This window comes from Pseudochaenichthys georgianus, chromosome 8 (assembly GCF_902827115.2).
Source record: "Pseudochaenichthys georgianus chromosome 8, fPseGeo1.2, whole genome shotgun sequence".
NCBI classification, from domain to species: Eukaryota; Metazoa; Chordata; class Actinopteri; order Perciformes; family Channichthyidae; genus Pseudochaenichthys; species Pseudochaenichthys georgianus.
The window spans coordinates 816646-822832 of NC_047510.2; positions in this window are offsets into that span (position 1 = coordinate 816646).

Genomic DNA, 6187 nt, shown 5'->3' on the forward strand with positions numbered 1-6187 from the left:
GAGTTGTTGACATAAATGCACAGTCCTCCTCCGCGCATCTTACCACAGTCAGCTGTTCTGTCCGAACGGGTGCAGTGAAGGCCTAGTAACGCGATCGCGCTATCAGGAACGCCCTCATGTAGCCATGACTCTGTGAAGATCAGAATGTTTGTGTCCGTAATCCGTTTGTTGTTTATAATCCACAGTCGTAGATAGTCCATTTTGTTCACCAGAGACCGCACATTAGCAAGGAGAAGGCTGGGGAGAGGGGCGCGGTGCGGAGCCTGGGTTAGCTTCTCACGAGCGTCCTCTACAGCCTCGCTTTTGCCTGCGATCTCTTCGGCGTCTACAGAGCCTCCTTGTCCGGGGAGGCAATGTAAACAAACCCGGTGAACCCGTTGCTAGCCTGATGATGTCGTCGGGAGCGTTAATGGGGATATCCAGTGGTCCGACATGTAACCCAATGTCCAGAAGGTCTTGTTTGCTGTACAGTGGGTTAGAACAGATGTTCTGGACGAACAGAGTAAAGATAAGTGTGCAAATAATAACTAATTTGCCGAAACTGGCGAGACCAAAAGCCGCAGCATATACATGCGCCGCCATATTGCACCACCACGAGGGCATTGCGTTCCAAGAATGCAGGGTTGTTGGTTGTAGTGTTAATTTCGTTGACTAAAACTACGACGAAATATGTTCGTCAACGACCTTTTTTTCCATGACGAAAACGAGACGATGACGAGACGGCACCGACGGCAGTAAACAATAACTGTAACGAAATCATCATGCAATATCGTTGACGAAAAGTGACGAGACGAAAATGTAGTTTACTAAATAAAAACTATGACAAAATCTCTCTTTACTTTCGTTGACGAAAAATGAGGAGACGAAATATTATCAAAGATAACGTTAAATCTCTGATAGTCAGTTTTTCTCCCAGCAGTTCCATTTCCGGTGCTGCGGCAGAGCAGCAGCTGTTTCTGTGCTGCGCGCGGCGGTACGTTTGAATTACACCGGGCAGCGGCACAATATGAACTGTCAGGAAGACTCGGGTCTAACTCATGGTCTAACTAACCTTATTTAACAGAAATAAAATGGCAACAACAGGGCTTCGGAGCAGTGGTCGCACTCGCGTTAACCGAATACCCCCCCGTCAGCGCGAGTGAGTGATACATTGTGCACTCGACGGGTAATAATGGATTATGACGGAAATGTTACGATCCTGTCCGTCAAAATGACTGACAACGAAAAAGTCTAAAGCCACCACTGCTTGGGAGAAAGAAACGATGTGATATTTGGGCCCATTTTTGCTACAATGAGGCGGAGAAAAAAAGCGAATGCATTGTTTTATCAGAAGGGAAGCAATGTGGCCATAACACAGCTGGTAACAACACCACAAACCTGACCAGATACTCTCTGCAAAGCTGCTTTCTTAGTCATTCAACCTGTGTTTTTCATCAAATAAGGACAAGATAATCTTATTTATTTATATACTAAAATGACAAATTATTGGTTTTGGCTAGACTAGTTTGACTGAAATGTTCTATATAATCTGATGACTAAAAAAGACAAAAAGTAGACTAAAATAATTAGTTTTCTTTGACTAAAATAAGACTAAAATGCTCAGACTTTTAGTCGACTAAATCTTGACTAAAATGTTTACTGTTTTAGTCGACTAAAATAAGACTAAAATGCTCAGACTTTTAGTCGACTAAAACTTGACTAAATAAAAACAGGATGAAGGTGACTAAATATGACTAAAACTAAAAAGGAAATTTAACACAGGACTAAGACTAAAACTAAATAAAAAAATAGCTGACGAAATTAACACTAGTTGGTTGTTCCTAGAGTCTCTAAAAGTACAATGGGAGCCAGAGCCTTTTCTTATCAAGCTCCACATTTGTGGAATCAGCTTCCAGTTTGTGTTCGGGCGGCAGACACCCTATCCGTTTTTAAGAGTGCGCTTAAGACCTTCCTTTTTGATAAAGCTTATAGTTAGGGCTGATTGGATTCAGCCCCTAGTTTTGCTGATAGAGGCTTAGTTTGTCGGGGGACATCTTCCTTCTTCCTTCTCTCTGTCTATACCTGTGTACTCTCATGTTCCCATTAACCCAGCTTCCCCACATGTCTTTCTTTTTGGTGTCTATATACGCCGGGATCCGGAGTCATGGATGATCCTGCGGTCCTGTGTCCTGGATCACGAGCCCTGGATCTTGAGTCGTGGCTGTGGTCCTGGATCATAAGTCCTGGATGGATATCCTCGTGGATTCATCTTCCTATTATACACACATGCATTTCCAAACATTTGGACTACCTATGTTGCAAATGTATTATCTTTTCAATTTACACACGGCATCTATTGCACGTCTGTCCGTCCTGGGAGAGGGATCCCTCCTCTGTTGCTCTCCCTGAGGTTTCTCCCATGTTCCCTTTAAACTGTGGGTTTTCTCCGGAAGTTTTTCCTTGTACAATGTGAGGGTCTAAGGACAGAGGGTCTAAAGACAGAGGGTCTAAGGACAGAGTGTGGCGTATTGTCATACTGATATTCTGTACACACTGTGAAGACCACTGAGACAAATGTAACATTTGTGATATTGGGCTATAAATACACATTGATTGATTGGTTGATTGATTTGTATTTCGTTTTGATGGCAGCAACAGCAGAAAAGCCTATCTCACACAAGTAATGTTGCAAAAGGCAGCATTATGCCCACAGCTAGAGAGCTTTTGGGGACAGTAAAAATAACTAGCATTTCAACAGGTTTTTGATATAATAAAAACTCAAGTTAGATACCGTTATTAATCAGCTGTAAGTTTTAGTTTGTTTGAACTCATTCATTATAATTATTGTACAAAATGGTATAAGAATGCAAACTTAAATTGATTATAGTCTATTATCAATTCAGGTTAAGAAACTAGTGTTGCTTGCATCCTATGTTAAAGGCATTTCTTTTTATACTCTACTAAAATGCAACAAAAAAGGGTTTGATTCTATTAATTTAGTCTCTTTTATTGCACGTTGGCAGCAGATTCCTGAGTAGCTGCAGATCTGAGTTGTCTTATTAGTAAGCCTCATTTATGCTTTTGTAGCAACACTATTTTTATATAATGTCAAAGAAAGAGTTCAGTCTTTTCTTTGTCCCTGTGTCTTATGTGGCAGCACTGTTCAATGCTTCCTGAAAACATTACCCACTGTAGTGACGTGTGGATAAACTCCAACTCTGTATCAACAGCACTGTTGTGTAGCTTCAGTTAAATACTTGTATGTGTGTAGATTAGAAAGAGGTGAGATAAAGGATCTGCAGTATTTTATGAGGTATTAATCGTACGAAGGTCAGTTTTATACAAGTAGAAGTGTGTATTTACCTGGTAGTACCCAGTGTTGGGAAAGTTCACTTTCTACATGAACTAGTTCAGTTCACAGTTCACACATTTTAAAATGAACTAGTTCAGTTCATAGTTCATAATTCAAAATGTTGAACTAAAGTTCATGGTTTCAAAAATGAACTAATTTATAGTTCATAGTTATTTTTTCAATACGTTGCTGCGAGCTATTATTTGTCTCCTGTACGATGTTGGGCCATTTCAATTTTTACAATATCCTCAGAGGGCCGTACAAGTTATTGACCTCTGCTTAAAAAAACTAAAATCACAGCTCATTCATTTCATTCTGTGCAAAGAAAAAGCAACCTCTTAATCCAGATATCTCACCATGACTCGCGTATGCATGCACGTGCAGGGTGTGGCGTGACCACCAACACAGAAAGATAATTTATGGACACAAGATGTGTGCAAATGTATTTAGTTTCCTATCCATGTGAACATGGTTTAAGTGGGGGGGACCTAACCTCCTCTAGGGGGGTCCGGGGGGCATGCTCCCCTGGGAAGACTTGTTGCACTTTGAGAGCAACATTAGGAGATCTATGGACACATCTCTCAACACCCAAACACAACTGTAAGCAGATTTTCTTTTAATTTATGGATATTTGACAAATCACTACCCTTTCAAATTGTATTCTTCTTTATTAATAACTGTCATATAGTATTTTATACCTGTTTACTTTATTCTCTTATTTTTTTTATAACTATAATGATCATATAAAGATGTGCCTTTAACTCACTGGTTGTAGACAAAGCTTCTTATATTCGTTAGCATAGCTAGCTAACCAGATGCTAATGATAACAACACAGTTATTGACTGTATGACAGATGAGCAGATCGCCACTGGGCTTTCAACTAAAGACACAGACACGCAGAAACTGCGGCATGTGTATGGACTTATCGGTACTGCAATTTCTGAAGTGCTGGAGTGGCGTTCTGGTGCTCTCGTTCAAGGACCCTGACCTTGGCCAGGAAAAACAGGCACTCGCTTGTTTAATTTTTTTGCGGTCTAGATTTCTTTCATTTTTTTATTTTTTGCGTGTATAAATTACCTCGAGGGCCGTACCAAATTGTCTCGCGGGCCGTATACGGCCGGAGGCCGGAGGTTCCCCACCCCTGCCGTAGAGTCTCACTCTGAGCGAGTGCTGCTGCAGCTGCTCTCGGCTTCATCCATACTAATTAATTAATTCATTCAATGCTCGCCGGTTCCGCGGTTCCACATTGTTTGTTGTGAGGAGTCTGATATATTTAGTATATTTATATTTTAGTGCGACAGCCAGGGGTGACAGGTGCGTACGCGTCACAGGCAGCTTGCTGTTGCCAGATAGGGTGGTTTTCCGCATTATTTTGAAGCCTGTTTACGGTGTGTTTTAACTGGGTTTTCGGCTGAAAGGCATATGAAATCTGGCACACTTTTGAACGCCGTTATAATACAGTGCTGAGAATGAACGCACTTTTGAACGCCGTTATACAGCGCTGAGAATGAACGCGTTCTCAATTACGTTCATCTAGCGGAAATACAGTACGTTCAGTTCACGTTCGCCCAAAATATGAACGCGTTCATGAACGATCGTTCATTGAACGCGTTCAGGTACATCAATGGTAGTACCGCAGTAGGCTGTCAGTAATGGCTACGCCTCTATTTGGACTGGTAAATCTCGGCAGACTGGCAACTTTAAAAGTAGCTCTCGGTTCAAAAATGGTTGGGCGCCCCTGGTCTAGACCATTAATCTGTTAAGTCTGGCAGCCCCCGGTACCGAGGGCTTTTTGTACACGGAACTTTGTCTCAGGGCTTCTTAACGAAACTCAGCTAACTGACGATACGAACCATTTTTACCGAAACAAAACACAAGTCTCACAAGAAGCGTCTAAATTAGCCTCACCCATCAGAACCTGGGATTAGTGATTGTGTCTATTTATGTTATAGTCATAGCAATCTCATGAGCACAATAAGCATATCATGTAATAATAAGAATCAGTCTTGTAATGTTATATAAAAATAGACTCCACAAATCCCTCCTTTCACACCTTTTAAGGTGTTCTAATCTACGTCTATTTTTCTTTTTACTGCATTTCCCGAAATTATAAATGGTGTGCTTATTATTTCTAATGTTAATGTTTTCTAAATTAATTGTAGCTCTCCTATCTGCCAGTGCAGCTTCAGAATCTTAATACTTGGACTGTGCCAACAAAATAAAACTCCAACATCGTTAGGTGAACTAAATAACATATTTCAATAGCTCTGAATTTCTGACAAGCATCTGTGTTGTTCTTAAATCAAATCCTTGAAATCCTATTTAAAATCTAAATATAATATGAACTGCTCATGTTTCTGGTAAAGAAACACACTCATGTTATGGATTCAGAAACAACTAGAATCATGATACTGTCAAAGTGAATGATTCCCTGGTGATACTGCTTCTACCTGTCAGTGCTCATATATTATCAAGCTGAGAAAATGAATACAGAATTCCAACAAACTGTCATCAAATGTCTTTCTGTTATGAATTGAAATTGCCCTTGTGAAACTAGTCTTGTGTTAATTTCTATCCCCATAATGACCTGAACAATAAAGTCTGGCTTTTACTTCTAATTATTTACCAGACTAGAGACAGGATGTTGTCTAAATTAAATTCTGTCTCATTACATTACTATGTTTTAGCTTAACTTAACTGTAATATGTTCGTTCTACATTTCAAACCCCACTTACTCTAATATCTGTCAAAATATCCACATTACAAAATGGTTTCATCAGGTCAGCTTCTTCAGTATCCCATTCTGGACTTACATCTCTCTGGTAGCCCCTTGGCCACTGATTCTGCATCTGTGC